This window comes from Podarcis vaucheri (genome assembly GCF_965113315.1).
Source record: "Podarcis vaucheri genome assembly, chromosome: 12".
NCBI lineage: Eukaryota > Metazoa > Chordata > Lepidosauria > Squamata > Lacertidae > Podarcis > Podarcis vaucheri.
Genome location: NC_138750.1, coordinates 23298747 through 23317787, shown reverse-complemented (window position 1 = coordinate 23317787; position 19041 = coordinate 23298747). Strand labels below are relative to the sequence as shown.

The 19041-nt window shown below is 39.5% G+C and overlaps 1 protein-coding gene across 2 annotated transcripts in view; it reads left to right on the top strand.

Annotated features, from left to right (window-relative positions):
• The window catches only part of LOC309515555 (ubiquitin-conjugating enzyme E2 E2), a 125550-nt gene that overhangs the window by 21233 nt on the left and 85276 nt on the right, over positions 1-19041 (top strand). The gene's annotated exons all lie outside the window — the stretch shown is intronic.

Below are 19041 nucleotides of genomic sequence, written 5' to 3'. Positions count from 1 at the left end.
ATATTTCTGGAAGACTAAGAACAGTCTTGTAAAGATGATCAAAAAGTATTTCAGGCTGTTCTGGGGATTCTTTGCAGGCTGAAAGATCTTAATGTCCATCAAAGACTTTGCATATGCATATCAAAAATGTTTGGCCAGTCTTTACTTCGGCTTGCTGAGAGATGCCTGTTTAGTGGATTGATAGTATTACTAAACTCCCTGTGTGCTGCAGAGGAAGTTGTAACTTAAGAATTATTTGATTTTGAAAAGTTTGCTGTTGCTTTGTAAATTTGTCTCTGTTATAGGAAAGCAGCTGTACCATTTTTTTATGCTTGGCATTGCTGTTGTGGCAAAACAGTATGCTTTAGAGCACATCTGTGCTAGGAAAATCAAAATATTTGTGTGAAGATGGTGTATTTTTCAACACAATATTATAGTTAAACTTGTGCATTTGTTGCTTGCTTCTGTCTAACTTCTAAAGATATAGGTGCTGGCCTCTGGTATTCTCATAGAACATGCACATTGCAAAATATGTGTCGCAATGTCTGCCTGTCTTCCTTGTTATCAACTCTGATTGATTGTGGATTTGTATGACAGTGTGAACCCCACTAATCAGTCTCTCTTGGAATCCCCTGGCCTGCTTTTTGTGTTGTTTCATTCTTTATGTGTTAGCCTGCTTTTTTTCTTTTAACAATCTTTTGGTTTTTAACAGCAAGAAATTTGTACAGAACAATGAGGTTGTTTTAAACAGGTAGTGCAGTGAAGCTGTTTCATGTCTTGGAGTCCAACACTGCAAGCTTCTGGTTGGAAGTGATGCTTGAAATTATTTTCATAGGAAGGATTTTCCTATGTGAGGTGAATTGTGAATGTTCTGTATATAATTGGGACAGGGTAGAAAACTCGTATGTTTCAGTACTTGTTATGTGTCAGGTGAATTCGAAGGCCCTAGGTTTGATCTTCAAAGAGTTTTTGCTTTTTGGTAACAGAAGGAGCTTACTTTTAAAAGCAGGGTTGAGATACTCTTGCGTTCATAGGATACCAGATGCTGTTACTTAAAGGGGAAAAAAACAAAGACCATAAGGGCCTAAGGAAAAACAGAAGTGTAGAATGCTACACATTGAACAAAGCACTTCAGTGATGTTCTTATCTGGTATATCTTAGGATCTCCTGAACTCTTACAGGGGCAGGTGAAAAGAAAGATTGTGGAATAAGTTATCAACTATTGACCCTACTTCAAGATGAGGTGGGTGCTAAAAGAGCATGGTGAAGAAATTGGGAGACGGAAATTGTTTTGTAAGAAGCCTTAGTTGGATAGAGGGAATGGTTTGTGCTGTTACTGTTCTCAGTATTTCCTGTGAACAACAGCTGAATGTGAGAACTGCAGATTACACACCCTTTAATACATATGCCTGTGCTAAGGAGAATGCACATTCTTGAAAATGAAGGGAAAGAAAAAACTTGGACCTGGGTCACTGGCATGCCCTAGTATTAGAACTTGGCTTGCTACTGCAACCTCTATGTATTGGTCCCTTCTGATCTCTCTTGGATCTCTGCCACAGCTGCAGAAGGAGGAAATAATACTCATCCCCACACGCAGAAGGACTGGTCAGAAACACAGTAGCAGAAACAGAGTGAGCATAGTAGTAATTTGAAGGGTAGTGGTATAATTATTTTCATTTGTATAGATAAACCTGTCTCCAGTATCTAATAAAACTGGACGTCTGTCTAATAAAACTTCACTATCAGTGAAGGCAGAAAAGATCTGCTGCTCCACTACAGCACTTATCATTCCTGTAGTCGTGCTGTATTTTTTTAAAAAACAGCTGTGGGCCTTTGAACACGCAGCCCATCTAGGCTATTCCTTTTCTACATATTGTACAACAGGCTTGCCACCCCAGTGCCTGCAGATGCAATGGCATCCATAAAAGCTTCCAGGCCTGCTCTTGAGCAGATGCCCCAGGTTCTGAGTTTTTGGTATAAAAACAAAGCAAGTGTCCAGCCGTCATAGAAAGTTATTAGGCAAAATGTAGCGGTACTTCTTAAGTGATTTCTGTGAAATGAGAGTGATGTGGCTACCTTGCATATTCTTTTCTGATAAGTGCAGCCAATCCTTTCCGAAAGTGGGGATTGCAGCCATCGCAACCAGCTGGTCGCTGCCAACTGGTCTGTAAAGGAATAATTGAGAATGTGATTGGTTCCAATCATTAACAGACTTTTTGTAGCATATGAATAGCCAGGTTTACTGCATATATGCCATGGTTATGATCTTGTCCATGAGTATAATGCTCCATATTTTATGATGGCAGTCTCACAAAGACAGAGTGTGGTATGCAAAGCTACATAAGTGGATGACAGCTTGCTCAACAGGGCTCCCCTGCCCTGCCTCCTGCATTGCTTAAACCAGTGTTTCCCAACCTTTTTTGGGCAAAGGCACACTTGTTTCATGAAAAAAATCTCGAGGCACACCACCATGCCAGATGGGGAAAGGTCACTTTTTACTTATGTAAAAAAAAATAAAAAAATAGTAACAGCATAGAAGGTAATGGTTAGGCTAGCATCCCTCTTCCAAATATGCTAGGTTTTTATTTGCAGGGACTGTTCTACATGGGAAAGCATTCAGCACTGTCATTCTCCCATCTGCCATCTGAATTGGTACTATTCTGGGTCAACTTACTCTGCTGCATGTGTAGATGAAAATGGCACCAAGTGTGGGGAAGGGGGCAGAACAGGTTTCAGATACAGGATATTAAGCATACACGTACTTCAGATTGAACTGGTTGCTTGCTTTGCAAGTTTTCATTTCCCAAATGACTGCCTTGGCAAGCGCGATACCTACCAGGCTCAACGCCGGTCTCGCGCTGCCGCTTCCCGCGCTCTCAAGGACCCGGGAGGAGGAAGGCGTGAAGGGAATCCCGAAGGCGCGAAAACCTCGCGCATGCGCAGGCCTTCCGCCTGCGACAGCCCAGTAGGCCGGCCGAAGCGAGCGGCGATGGGATGTGGGAGGGAACTCGCTCGCCGCCCCGCATGTGCCTATGTGGGGCACGTTACAGCCCCGTGACGTCAGCGCCACACAGGCAGCCAGGCAGGCAGACAGCGAGAGCCCCGCGCTGGGCAGCCTCTCCTCGCTGCCGCCGCCGCCCCGCCTCTCACCGCCCGACTCGCCCGCCTCCCTCCCACGGCACACCAGGCAACGTGGAAAAGTGGACTACACTGGCTCAGTTTGCACATAATGCTAAGCCAAATCATGGCTAAGTGTCACCATGTGGGGTGGCGCTGTGGTCTAAACCACTGAGCCTCTTGGGCTTGCTGATCAGAAGGTCAGCGGTTTGAATCTGCACAACAGGGTGAGCTCCCATTGCTCTGTCCCAGCTCCTACCAACCTAGCAGTTTGAAAGTATGCCAGTGCAAGTAGATAAATAGGTACTGCTATGGCAGGAAGGTAAACGGTGTTTCCATGCGCTCTGGTTTCTGTCAGAGTGCGCTAGAAGCGGTTTAATCATGCTGGCCACATGACCCGGAAAGCTGTCTATGGACAAACACCGGCTCCCTCGGCCTGAAAGCAAGATGAGCACCGCAACCCCATAGTCACCTTTGACTGGACTTAACCATCCAGGGGTCCTTTACCTTTACCTTACTTAGAATAAAAACCACAGTCACTTCTTTCCGGTTACCCTGCTGTTGCACTACCCAGCTGTTATGGCTGACCAGGCTCATAGGTGGTCTACCCAGACAAACTAAAAGCATTGAGCCAGGAACAAACTTGGGTACAGATGCAAGCTGGGCTTCATATGTAAAGCTAGCGAGTCCACCATTTGAAAAATCAGACTTTAGAGCCATGTTACCAAAAATGGCCGCTAGAAATTCAATTTTGGCAACTGTAACCTTCGTTTAAAGAACCATTTGGCGCCCAGCTTTGAGTTTCTAACACTGCTTGTAATGCAACCTTTGATTTGTTAGCTGTTTTTGTGTCCTGAGAGTTAAAGAGAATGTATTTAGTGTGCCTGTGGTAAGTGATGGAAAGAGCTAATCTAGAGTATAAATATCATAAAATTGTCTTGGTTTAAACTTCTTATAACCACGACATGCAAAAATAATGCCCATGAATAAAAATGGAAGTTAAAGGCTTCAGTAAAAATTTGGAGAAAACTCTGGACAACAGACAGTACTGCATTAATTCTCCATGCCTTACCATGAAATCTTTATTTGTTCTGACTTTACCAAAGAAATCTGAAGGGAGGTGGAACCCAGGTTTTTAAAAGCCCTTTTCAAGTTTGCCAAAACAAACTGCTAAATAGTTGCTCTCCTCTTTAGGGGAGGGAGAGCCAGGGGGGTGTACAATACTTTAAGAAGTGTGTTTCTTTGTATGTTTATAATTGGCAGTAGAGAGCTTGCTCTAGAAGAGAAGCCTTCATTGTCTTAGATTCGAAATGACATTTCTGAACTCAGGTGTGGTGCTTCTTGCTACAGAGCATGGGATTTGCAGTTCCCAGATGCAGTTTATAGAAGAATGCCCCTACAAGGAAGTGATGCTTTGGAGTACGTTCAGAAACAAACTTTCCAATACGTAGAGGCTAGCAAGGCCTGTTCTATTTCCAGCAATTGCTCTTTTTTAAAAGAAATCAAAATAAAAAATAGCATGCGTAAGTAAGGCCATAACATGACATCGGGGTGTGGATGTGGGTGTGTAATTCCTCAAGGTTTGCAAAATGCGTTGGTATAAATGATGTATTATTAAAATGTTACCTGGTTTCTGCTGAGATTTCACAACCTGTGACTCTAGTTTCTCATATTAAAATTGGTTTAGATGATCAGACAAAAATTTTTTTGATGCATGTTGTGGGCAGGAGGACTATACCTATATTGGATCATGACCAATACACTTAAGATGATATGACTTCTAGTTCATGGAAGAAGAATTTTAATCAACTGTATAATTTCCCTACTCTTAGCTTCACAAATAGACTACTTGTGTTGGCAGTAATTGGGGAACTAGCTGATGGTCCGTTGCCAAAACTGACTAGATTCACAGATTCTGTTTCTGTATCCATTCTCATTTTGCTTACTTTGTCGCAGTGAAAGAGTCTGTAACTATATTACTCCGATTTCTTGAGTTGTTATTTCTGTCTTCCCAGGAACGCAATACGATTTTTAGCTGTATTTTAACTTTGAATATTTCATCAAGGCTGAGCGATGATGATAGCTCGAGTGGATTGTTTTCATTTCCACTTAGTTGTAAAGCTGCTTTGATATGATGCAGCATCGGAAGTCTTTTGTATTTTTTTCATTATTAAAAACAAGACGTAAACAATCCCCTGAGCAAACATGAACTCTGCTAATCTAAATACAATGAATAAACAATAGGAACTTCTCAGCAGGGTTTGCCAAATAAAATAATGGAACTATAGATAAAAATGTTTAGAAAAAGCTGTATAAAGCAATATAATTGAAGTATAGTCAGCTGAATTAACAAATTTCTGATAGAGCTAGCTTGGAGTTTCTTAAAGAAATCTGAAGAAGCCTACAATAGCCAGCTGCATAATCATATGCAGGCTCTGAATATGACAGATCTGAACTACTTTGTGCATTTCTTGGAACATGCAGTGGGCTGTTGTTAATTCATGTGCCTCTTCCATGCCTCCACCGCACAATTGGAGGGAAGATTACACTGAGGTACTGCCATTGAAATTGAGTGCCTGTTCTGGTGTGTTAGTGGTTGGTTGCTTCCATTCCTCATCAAAAGGGATGCATGGCCATGCCCTTCATGTTAATAACGTAAGGGAATTCTCCTTTGTTCAGTTTCTGCATTCACAGCAGCCCTGTTGGTTTAAACAAGTTGGCCCTGTGTGACCTTCATTGTAATGCTTTTAATAAGTGAAATCTTTTCTTTTAAGTGATGAAATAAAAAGGAGTTCTGTATATACAAATAAGTGAGTTTCAGCCTATGCTTGTCTACAAGGATTTAAGAAGTGGCACGTAGGAAGAAAAATATACATACTTGCTTTCCTAGTTTCCTGTGGTGCTGCTAAGCATTTAGATAACTTTTTACTACAGCGTTAAAAAACTCTGAAATGTTTGATATTAAAACCTTCAACCTTCGCATACTGTAACCTGGGTTATGCATTATGCTATTAATAATGTTGTCTAATTATGAATAGTTGTTTGCAAGGGACTGATTTTGGAAAATAATTTGCTTTTATACAGTGCTAACAAGTTGCAAACTTGAAAATAGTGCTGTGCCAGAAATGTGAATCAAAGGTTGTTGTTATTCTTGGGTATCATTCTATGTGCATTACAGTGTATTTGTTTTAATTATACATTTGTGGCTTTGCAGGCTTATTCAAGCATCTAATTGGCTACAGCTTTGAATTATATCAAAACACATGCCAAATGTTTCTTAATTACAATTAAGTTATCTACATGAAATTATCTTTGTTTTCAGTTTCTTCAATTGTCGGTTTACTTTTTACCTTGTTTATATGCTCTTTTCCCAAACAGCTTTTATGAGTTCCTGAGTTTATTTTTGTTTCAAAGACAGAATTGGATTAAGCTGTCTTTAAAAATGCTTCCATGTTGCTTGGCAAGAAGCCAGTTACTATATTGTATATCAGTTTAACTAAAACCATACATCATACACAGCAGGTTATTTTTATACTATTAACTAAGGTCAATCCAGAAACCTATATTTCCTCTGATTTAACCATAATAAATAATGAACAAAAAGTTTGTGATTGTTTGTGCATTCTGGAGGATGAGCTATCCATAACTTCCCAATTTAACCTGTGCTCTGCACACAAGCACCATTTAGGTGACCTCTTATAATTTTGGGATTGCTTCTAGAGATCCAGATGACTGATAAATATGTGGTCTTTGCTTTTATCTCCTGGTATTTATTACTTGAAGTATTCAGCTTTGCTTTTGGAATAAAAACAGAGTTTTGGTTTTGTCCTCACAGCAGGGATTAGTTGGCATAGATAACAGTGCTACTCAAAACTTAGATGTTACTTTTTTATGAAGTGAGCTATGGATTCTTCTACTTTGTGTGCTTCTGTCTGGCACTTATTCTTGAGCAGAAGTAGCTACTTAGTCTTCTTCTGTGTAAATAAAGCCTAAAAGAGAGAGGATGCTTTACGCTTCATAAGGGGGAAAATGCAAGGAGGCCATCGTTTTTGCTTAGTAGAGGATTCATTGCCAGCAGTGATTGAAAATGTATCTCCAACTGTGTGACCTAGATAATGGATACACATGTGTTGTCGAGCCTCATGCAGTTGGCAACAGTCTCATAATAAAAGGGCCACAATTTTGTCTATTTCTATAGTCAAGTCAGATTAAAATGGAGTGCAGTGGGTCTAGCACAGGGGTCAGCAACCTAAGGCCCATGGGCCAGAAGCAGCCCGTTTAGGTCATCTGACTGGCCCACGAGCCACCCCCAAACTGAGTTGCTGCTCATGCACTGCGCTAAATGAGCGCAGCGTAGGGACATGCTTCTGTGGTGCCAAAAATTGCATCTGCACAGATGCCAAAAATCACGGGCACACGCACTTACACACACGCATGATCTGGCCCATGGAGGGATCTCCGCGGGACCAATCCTGGCCAGGCAAGATAAACCTTGCTGACCCCTGGATTCTAGCACTTCTTCCTGAAGCTTAGATGAGATAGAATCTTCTCCCTTCTCCTCCCTAGTTCATCCAACATCAAAGCTGTGTTACGGCTAAAATCTGGGTGCGGGGTTACTCTGCCACCCAGCTCATCGGACTAAGTCCGTGGGTCCCTGCGGAAGAAAATGAGCTCAGCCGGACACAGGAGCAAACTGCAGAAGGTCCAAGTTTATTGCGCAACAGGTTCAAGGCGAGATTGAACCCAGAGAAAGGGGTGACATGAACTTTTGAAATTTCCCTCCATATCCCAGAATACAGTGCAAAATACATCCCAGTTACATCATGAATACATTAAGAAGAGGTTGGGTTACACAGATTAACATATGGAGGAGGGAGGGGGTGAATATGCAGAGAGCCGGATGGAGGAGGGAGGGGGAATATGCAGAGCTGGAGATATGCGCAGATAAGCACATCCTGAGAAGACAATGGTCCATGTACACATAGTCTGTCACCTGGCATTGCCCAGAGGAAAGGTTTGGCAGAGTGATTTTGACAGGATTACTTGAGAGATTATGGAGGACAGGGGAGGGGTGATGGAGTCCTAGAGAAATTGAGCAAATATATTGTAGTGAAGAAGGCATGCCCACCCCCTTCCGTAACAGCTGTGACAGGTTAACCAGGAAGGGTCCACTGAGCTATATTTTAGTTTCACAGATGATACCCCAAAGGAGGTGAAAAGATGCTTCTTCTCAATCAGTTGATATGGCCTGTAAAAGAGAAACAATTTATAATCTAGGGTAACATTATATTCAAGTGAGTGCGCTTGGGACACACTGTTCATGCAGCCCCGATAGAGGCAAGTCCACATATGCATAGGCTTTGCAGAATCTTGTAAGAACAGAAATTTTGTGTCTTGTGAAATTCCAGCCTACTGTGTTCTCACAGTAACAGGCTATCCCTGGAACTGAGAACGCCCCATCTGGCTGCCAGGGTAAAATCAGAGAGAGACCGTCATAGCGTACAAGACAAAGACCTCATAATAATTCATTATTACAACAAGTCTGTAGTGTACTTTTGCCATAACTACCTGCGTGTGGCTTTCAGGACTGTGTGTTGTGAAAAGGTTCCAGAATGGCAGATTTCGTTTTAAACAGCATAGAGATTATAGTCTAGCCACTCCTGCATGTAAATACAAGGCAGTCTTTCCAAGTAGTCCTCTCACAAGTACCACATCATAAGCTGAGTTGTAAATTCCCCTGAATTTAAAGTAGCTTTGATGTAGCCAAGGAAGCTGCTGCTGATGGAGGGGCCAACAGAAGACACCCCCACTGTGTATGTGAATTTCATTGCCTTTGTGAATGATACTTGCTGTAAACAAGAAGTCTTAAGGATTTCTTCTTGTGACATGCAACAAAGGTGTATAGCAGTTCCAGAAAACACAACCTGTACCCTCCTTGAATTGTACCAGTTTGTCGTAAAATGCTAGCACCATATATAGGGTTCAGCCCAGATTCTGCTTGTAACGTGTCATGAAACACTCACATGCGCTGCATAATTTGATGGATTTATTGTTTAGGATACATACAGAATGCTTGCTCTTGAAAAGTAATCTCTAATTTAAAGTGTGTGTGTCTTACCTTAAATAGTTGCATTCATGCTGTTTCAGTTCATTAGGTTGACTATAGATGATGTAAAAAAGCATCCTGATTCTAGTGTGGTTCATAGGATCTCAATTAGTCTTGCTGGTCTTACGTAGCTAGTCTGACATTGGCAGTTCGTGGTGTGTGCTAAAAACAGAGTTTTCTTTAATTAGCTGATTAATTGAATAGCATACAGCGTGACCTCAACAGCATTTGGTTGAGAGGGGGGTCTGTAGGGGTCTTGCTGCAACAGGAGTCCAATGAGTATGTTTGTTTGATTCATTGCTATGCAGCATCATTTCCATCCAAGAGGAGAGAGGAGCATAAGCTGTGACATCGGAAAGGGCATTTTAGTTGGCTGATTGGAGTCTCAGCCTGTTGAAACATTACCCACTAGCAGAGGGTGATGGTTATTTTTCTAAGCTGCCTCATGGCCCAGCTTTTCTTAACCCAAGACACTGATGGAAGTCCCTTCAGCATCAAAATCAAATAATATAGACAGCTTTGGGGGGGGGGACCCCAGCATAATTAGTTCTCTGTCTTGATTGGTGTTTTTCAGAAAATAAAATAGCATCTGTCTCTTTATTTTTAGAAGGGGTTTGCTTTCCTGCCATATCTCATTCACAGAAATGTCTTGTTAATTGCAGCAGGCACTGAGAAACACATTGATATTACACACACACACAAACACACGTGTGTAAACATTTTCACAGCTGCTTTTGTTATTGCAAGCCTAAAGATATATATTTTATAAAAGAAATTAAAAGATTTATCTTTCTCTAACTTCATTCCTTCCCTGTTTACAAAGGATGAAGGCATCTGCGCAGTGTGACCATCAAATATACAGTGACTCACTTCTAAAGTGTGTGTGTATATATATGAGCATGTGTTTATATAAACTACACACACTTAATTTGATGTACATTTCTCAGGAGAGATACAAAAAAAAAGTTACACACTTGTTAATAATGAGGATTGAGTGGGCAGACAACAGTTTCAGTTCTCATTGAAAATTGGCTTTTGTATCTATCTACACGGTGCTCTCTTCTCACCAATAGAACACTGCTATTAAAATTACATAACACGTACAATTACCACTTCTGTTACTTTGAGTCTCAGAGCAACTTCTCATAGCTGATTATTTTCTTGTATCGATACATCATTTCTGTATCATGTGAGTTTCCACATGAACACATTTTACCAGTACACATCTGTCTAACAGATGTATTTGGCTTGTAGCAAAACAGATAAATGTGAAGTTGTGTACATTCACCTTCTCACAGGAAAGTAGTATTTGTAGGACATCCATCATGCATGAAGCAGTCAGTATTTTATTTGCTAAACCAAATGTTGTGGGTTAAAAAAAAAACAGGAAGATAAAATCCAACTAAAATTCAGCACAAAAATCCAAGATGTATGATTCAACTACATGAAAGCATGGCATCATTCAGTACAGAATAGCTTTATACCAAGTGATACTTTGCAGGATATAGCAATTGATCTAACTTACATGTACTTAAATTTCTCACTTATCACTATATACAAAACTACTTTATAAGTAACATTTATCAATTTTAATCTGTTTTAGTATTTTAACTTTTGTATGTTTAAAAGTATGTTTATGGATTTTTCTTGCTTTTATTGTTTTGTAAATTGCTTTGAATGCTTTTGTAAACTGCTTTGAATTTTATTTTTTTTACAGTCAAGCAGTGTATTAATTTTATGAAATAAATAAATAAATGCCAGCAAATAATTCTGGTGAAGATATGCTAACCTAGAAAAATTATTAAATAAGGAGTTGATCCTGAAAGATTGTATATTTATAATTGCATTTTTATCCTGCCCTTCTTTGCAGAAGAGCCCTGGATGCAAACCAGCACAAAATAGTACATAATGCTCTTCCCTAAACTTTGCTCATGTAAGAGGTTGATTTCCAGAAAAACAACAGTATAAAGCAGGGGTGGGGAAACCTCTAGCCCACAGGTCAAACTTGGCCCACCAGGGGTTCAAATTTGGCCTGTGAGTTAATTTCCCCCAGACTCTTGCCGCCTGGTGTCCTCTGTGATGTTAGGTATAGCAGGTATAGGTGTGGCTGCCAGGGCACAATCAGGAAAAGTGTCTCCCAATTGTGCGAGCTCCTTTACGTGCCCAATGGCTAGGCTGCACCCAATGGTTAGGTCCTTCGCCTGATGTCAGGTGATTAACAGGTGGGTGGGGGGTACTTACCTGCCAAATTTGGTCCACAAGGATATATCCTAATAAGGATCTGGCCTGCAAAGTCAAAAAGGTTCCCTATCCCTAGTTTATAGAGCGTATAATCTATTCTAGATTGGGGGTTTTAGGGGTTTCAGATATCACAAAATTGAGGTTTCTAGAGATACTTGTTCTGTGAAGATATCATATCGGGATATATTTTTTGAATAGCTGTTACAGAGTCTTTTGCAATTTGACCTAATACATGATTAAAGCTTTGTTTCCTAGCACTAATTAAGGGAAGTCTTACTTCAGCCAGTAAAATGGTATACTATTAGGTAGCTGATGAAATCACCTCTAATAGGTTTCTGAGCATTCAGTAAGGAATTAAATACTCTTCCAACTAAGGACTGATAAGTGGTGTGCTAGGAGGATTCAAGAAATCTTCCCATATAAGAAAAAGCAGTCGATGGCAGGGCATCACTCTTGCTAAATGCTCAAATAGCTTTCCCAACAGTATTGGGAATGTATAGACATCACATAAGGAGATAAAAGAATATTTTTTTAAACCTCTGGCCAAGAAACACAGAAGTTAGTACTTCCCAGCCGTTAATGCTTTTGTATGTACTTGTAAGTTCACTGGTTTTTGAGGTGGTATAATAAAGCTTTGGCATCACTATCCCCCAACAAACATGGAAAAAGGCCAAATTGTAATTGCTAGTGCAAGTTGCATAATCAACCATGTACAGTTTGTTTCTCGGAATTGGACCAGTGTTTCAAAGAGAGCATGCAGAGATGATTAGCAAATAACACAGCACTACTGTGATATGAAGCTACTCTGCTATAGAAATGTTATAGTGGAGTTATTCATCTGAGTACTTAAATGCATGCTTACATTTTTCTTATCATAATGAGCACCAGTAATGTTTAATTTTAGTAGCCATTTGAACTGAAATGCTGTAAAGGAAGCAATTATTTTGTGTGTGTGTGTGTGTGTGTGTGTGTGTGCATGGTATGTTATACAGGTATAATGAAAGCCATCTGGTATTTGCTTTCAGATTGCTTAGAGCTTTATGCAAATGTGAAATACTGTGAACAACTGAAATTCTTCTTTGGAGATTTGCCTTAACAGTTTGTCAAGTACGTGTTTTAGTTATGATCCACAGTGCTACACTGCACCAGTTACAGTCAACTGACTTTGGAATACTCTTTATAAAAAAAATCCAAAAAAATCCACAACCTGTTTGTTGACACGGCAAATAGTAGTCTGAGAGCACCTGATCTAGGAGTGCTGTTGAAGATAAATGATCATGTCAGCTTCTTTTGAGCTGTTCATGGGAACTACAGGTAAACCAGAGCTGAACAGTTGCACAATGTGATACACACAGAGTGCCAAATACAGTATACAGAGTCAGAACTTAAATAATCCCACATGTCTCATTTCTCTCTCCAAAAAGACTGGTTGGAGCAGGTATTTAAAGCTGGTGTTCCTAGTTCCTGAAGCCCAATGTGAAAAGTGAACTACCGTATCTTCCTTTTTCTTTTTTTGTAAATGCCATGCCTTGAAATATGATTAGTATTTGTCAATCACTTAGAAACAAGAATATCTGTTTAGCCAGGGATGCATTAGAAATTTTTTCTTTATGAATTCTGAACAAATTCCGGTACAGACTGATATAATACAAACCTTCTGGACTAAAGTTATGTATGGTGTGTCCTCAGAGTGCACAGAAACATACATACGGATTTTGTGCTTCTCTAAATTTTCCAGAGCAGTTCTCAGAATATATATATATATAAATGTTGCTTTTTTAGATAAAATGAGAGAAATTCATTCTATGTGAGACAGTTTGTTCAAAAATTTGTATTTAAATGCAGTGGAACTGGAGTGGAACAGACTTAGGAATGAACATGTTCAAAAATGACCTAGATTGGAAATAGACTGATATTGCCAGCTCTGTGTTCAACAGACTTTGGTGCTAAACCATTTTAAAAGCCTACAAAATGGATTCTAACATAGTAATCTTACATGAATGCACTGTAGTTAAGACTTCAGTTACTCTTACCTACTATTTCCCTTTGAAAACTTAACCTATAGCTATGCTTGTTCAATTAGATGGCTGGCATGCAGAATGGAAAACTGCTAAGTTCACCAGAACATACTTGACTGATTATACAGTGGTACCTCGGGTTAAGTACTTAATTTGTTCTGGAGGTCCGTACTTAACCTGAAACTGTTCTTAACCTGAAGCACCACTTTAGCTAATGGGGCCTCCCGCTGCCACCGGAGCACAATTTCTGTTCTCATCCTGAAGCAAAGTTCTTAACCTGAAGCACTATTTCTGGGTGAGCGGAGTCTGTAACCTGAAGTGTATGTAACCCGAGGTACCACTCTATAGCAAAATTCAGAAGCTGTTTCCAAAATTTTGTGATCTATTTCGCCAAACAAGAAGACAACAGAAGTTGCCATGGGATAAATGTGAGCAAATGCAGTTACAGTAAGCCCATAATTTACGTGGGGGTTACATTCCAGGGATTGCGCATCGTGCATAGCCAAAACCCATTGGATTCAATGGTGGAGGAATTGTCAAAGTCATTTCCCTCAGAAACCCCTCCCAATTCCATCTCATACAGCCATGTGGGTAAATTGAATGTGTGCTTAGTTAAATGTGTGTAGGTTATATGTGTACTCAAGTTTAATTACAGTTAAGAATTATGATTAAGGGTTGATTCAGATACTTACAGAAAGGGTAGGCATTGAAGATTTACTTGACGGTGGAAGAGGTGTTAAAGTACTACCAAAATCAAGTTTGTGGTACACAAATGAATAGAATCTTACCTACAGAATATCATTGGATATTTTAAAATGCCATTTGACCACCACCTACGTCCAACCTTATGGTTATTGATTAGGCTTTTTTTTGCTGCTTGCTATATTTTGTAACAAATAGGCTTTATGTGGCCATGCAATTTAAGTCGTTGCCTACTCTTTAGTTTTCACTTGTTAATGAAAGCAGGGTGGATCGATTAATACTTCTTTGTGGTAGCATTCCCCATCTTCCTCAGTTTGGTTTTTGGATCATTACAACAGAAGCCAGTAAGTGTAATCTGCGATGAAATGTCAACTTGGGATGTTATTTCAAATATTCAAGTAATAATTTTAATTACAGACATTTAGAAGGTTTGCAAAATTAATTAATGTGTAGTTAAAGAAATATTTGATGAAACCAAGCTGCTCTTAGTACAAGTGCAGCTTCTGCAAGTGATTTACTAGGCCAACAGTGTGAAAAGCCTTGTCCTTTTTCTTCTGAAAGGGAAAGACTTGCAAAAGCCCTGGAGGTTAGCTTTCAGTTTCAGTTAGCTTCCATGCATGAAGCTAATAACAACTTTAATATAGTTACGGTGGTATTTTATTTTATAAAAAAAAGCAGTATGCCCATTTTTGTGTGGAACAGATCTGTCTGAATCAGGGTAGTGAGCCAGACCCACCAAGCTATTTCAAATGGTCCACCAGCTCCATTCTTCCTCCCCATTGAAGTGTGGACTTGGAGGTGAGGTTCCTCTCCTCCCAGTGCAGTGTTTCTACAGGGAGAAAACACAGTCTCTGCTCTAGAGCAGAAACTCTTAAACCTCTCCAGGAAGCCCAGCACTGCAATGTGCCAGTGTGTGAGAGAGAAATCAGCATGTGTTTATGCATGTCTGTCAGTGTGTGTAGGTGCTAAAGACAATGGGTGCAGTGTGGCCACTTCAACTTCAGTGACACCCACTTTTGCTTTGGCCATGTCCTCTTTTGGCAGGCAACCCGCAGAGGTTAGCCAACAGCAAATGCAATTTAGGAGCCAAAAAGCTTAGGCTGGCAGTTTTCAGTTATTTTGTTACATATTCTGTTATAGGAGGAAGTTGATTATATCTCTATATATTTCATGGGTACAGAGTTTGATGATGGTGTAAGTGTTTGTATACATTACAGTTAAGTTTTTTAAGGCTGATTGATTTCACTGGAAGAGCTAAGCACATGCCTAAATAGCTTGTTTGTTTTCCGAGATTTATATTTCATAAATGTCACCTGAATGCCAAATGTCTATTGATCAGGCATTTAATCTTACAAGATTTTAAAGGCAATGTTGTTATGCTTGAAATGCTGGATTTATCCATTTGTTAGGACATTTCTATACTGCTTTTCGCTGCCATGAATAATTATCAAAGAAGTTTGCTATTGAAACAGCCATACAATAAAGCAGAATAAATTCAAATGAGATAGACACCAGGAACTAACATAAATGGTTAGAGTGCTTGGGTAAATGGGGAATATCTATGGGTGATACCTGTTGTCATTTTAACATAAGCTAGAGGTCTTCAGTGGTTCAACTGTTTAGCAGTATTGTTTAGCTACTTTATTGCTGAGCTACTTGGTAGTAACAAACACCAAAAAGAAAAAGAAAAACCCTGTAACAATTCATTTTGTAATATTTTTCACATAGAATCCCTGTTTCCAGCTATATACTTTATAAGTGGTCAAATGTTATAAAGGTGCCCATTACTAATCTTAAAATGGCTGCCTCTGGGACTTTTTATAAGGCAGTATAATTGATGTTGGCATGTAATAAATCTGTAGTTCTTTGAGTCTGATTATGTAGCAAGACTGATAGATTAGACTGCCCTGAGAATTGACTTGGGAGAACGGATAGCCTACTGCAATAGTTTTTGTCAGCTTTTATCTTGTGTGTTAAAATAAATTAATTATTTCACCATAAAATAGTTTTAAGGCCACCAGTGAATGCTTTTTTTGCCTTTTGTGCATTTTTACATTATGTGTGTGTGTGTGTGTGTGTGTGTGTGTGTGTAGAAATGCACAAAAGGCGGGTTTGTTTTGGATGACATTCATGCTGTTCCATTAACAGAAATGTTCTTGATCCACTATTAGTGGCCACTAATATAAAAGAAGAATTTTTCTACGGAATCACTCTTCTAACTGTAACCCCCCAGAAACTCAAAAAATTACTTCCAGAGGGTTGGGGATTGTCCAGAACAGCACGTAAGGAGGCACTGGGTTGTGGGAAATGGGAAATCAGCAAGAATTTATCCCATTCTTAAGGGATGCCACATTGGGGGAAATCCAATCTAAATATAAAAGCAACAGTGTTAGGATAAAACATGTATTTATTCCAGCTGAATACTTTTTGTATATGATGATACAAAATACAATTTGAAGTGCTTCTTTTTAAAATTGTATGTTTCTTATAGCTAATGTTCATGATTGTTTAAACTAAAAGACTGTATTCTCTTTGATTTATAGAAACACTGCTGACATAACAACAGCTTAAAAGAGGAATATTTCTTTCATCTCTGTTTTTCTTTATTTGCAATATGTATATAAGAAATATATATGTGTTTGTGTGTGTGTATGTGATCTTTTTATGGTATACATGTAACCATTTAGACACATGTAATTATAATTCAGAGGGACGCGGGTGGCGCTTTGGGTTAAACCACAGAGCCTAGGGCTTGCCGATCAGAAGGTCAGCAGTTCGAATCCCCACAACGGGGTGAGCTCCCGTTGCCCGGTCCCTGCTCCTGACAACCTTGCAGTTCAAAAGTACATCAAAGTGCAAGTAGATAAATAGGTGTTTCGTGCACTGCTCTGGTTCGCCAGAAGCGGCTTAGTCATGTTGGCCATATGACCCGGAAATTGTACGCCGGCGCCCTCGGCCAGTAAAACAAGATGAGCGCCGCAAGCCCAGAGTCGTCCACAACTGGACTTAATTGTCAGGGGTCCCTTTACCTTTACTAATTATAATTCATGCACATGTAATTATAATGAGAAAACAATCCTTTGCCACCTTTTTCAGAGATATCTCCACCCTATCCCCCAGCCATTGGCTGAACTGCTTAGATATCATGAATCTGCACATTCTTGTGAGTCAAGTCATCAATAATAGAATATTTGCAGACAAAAAGAGTGGTGTTAGCTTCTGTGTGAAGTGAAAAGTCAATTGCTCGCAGAAGGCTTGAAAAACAAATAAATGGAATTCAAAAGAAGTGTGGCTGAGGGCTGTAATCATGGTGAGGGACAATGGAACCCAGAATGTGGAGAAGATACAGGAGAGACAGACTGCCTCAATGTTAAATGAAGAGGTTGTGGGTTGAGAAACAGAAATCAGTACAATTGCGTCAATAAAAACAAATTCCAAATCAGTGAATCTTATTAATAACTCAAATTAACTGTATCACTCCTTGGAGAAACAAATATCCTTTAATAGCAAGACATGAAATTAATTAACATCAAATATAATGTTGTTGATATCATATTTGGTATGCAGCTTAAGGTGCTGAGGGGCTATGCATTGTTGATAGCAAAGGACTTAAAAGACAAGAGAATCATGGATGTTGAAGAGCGAACTGTGGAACAGAGAAAACAAATGGGGCAGGGAAGGGGGGCTGGATCGCCTCTTCATTTGAACTAAAATGCAGAGTGGTAAAGGTTTGGAAAAATGTCCTTGCATTGTAACTTTCCAGGAAAAGGAGCACTGTGCAGTGTAAATGCTGTCTCAGAAAAGGCAATGTCAGGGATATCGACCATATTAAGCTTCCCCAAATTCCCTTTCTTAAGCATTTTGTTGTAGAACATCCCTTTTAATGTGCTTTTCCTGATGGCCTCCAAAGAACGCTGACGGAGGCGCTTGAGAGGTCACCTTAATTCAGAACTTTTAACTTTTCCCTACATATGCTTTTTATTGAACACACACACACACCCCCCCCCCCGCTGTAAATCTCCATGCACCATTAAGGGTCTGGTTGCAAGCCACTAGGATAGATTCAGCCATGCCGTTGTATCCTTACAGTTCCTTATCACTGTATAAAACTAAGAACATACAAATGCTTAATAAGTGATTTAAAAAAATTTAAATTGATATTTATTGATATCCTTCCCTCAGAATTCCATAACTTGGCATGCTATTACTTAGAAATGAAGTGTATATATCTTTTAAATGAAAGTTTGGGCTTTACCCAACTAAAATAGAATTTGATTGTAAATATTATTCCAGTATATGCAGTCATGAAAACAGCTTCAGTATGATTTATTTCTGGCTTGCTTGTTTCTTTAAGAAAGGCCACTTTGATTATTTCATATGATTATTGTGATATTATGCCACATGAGTGGTGCTGCTTGTTTTAAAACTTTATACGCTATCCTGTTTTAAAGCAAGCGTTGTTTGATCTGTGTTTATTATTCATTGCAATGATGTACATAAACAAGCAATGCGAAACTACTACAGCCATTTATAAAACATGGCTTACCTTGCTGCCACACTTTATATCTGGGGTTGCCTTTGAAAATGCCTGGGAACTTCATCAGGTCCAGAATAAAGAAGGAAATTTTCTTCATCGGAGAATAGGTGATAATGATATCCGCCCCCCCCCCATCAAAATGCTGGCATTAACTTTTAAAGTCCTAAATGACTTGGGGCCAGACTTATCCCAAATATCCAGACCCCCATATTCTGAAGCCCTTCTCTAGCTGTGGCTGGCTATGTAATGGATGCTTACCAGAAAGAGGGGCAACTTTAATTATATACTCTATATAATATATATGTATATAATTATATACTTTAATTATAACTTTAATTATC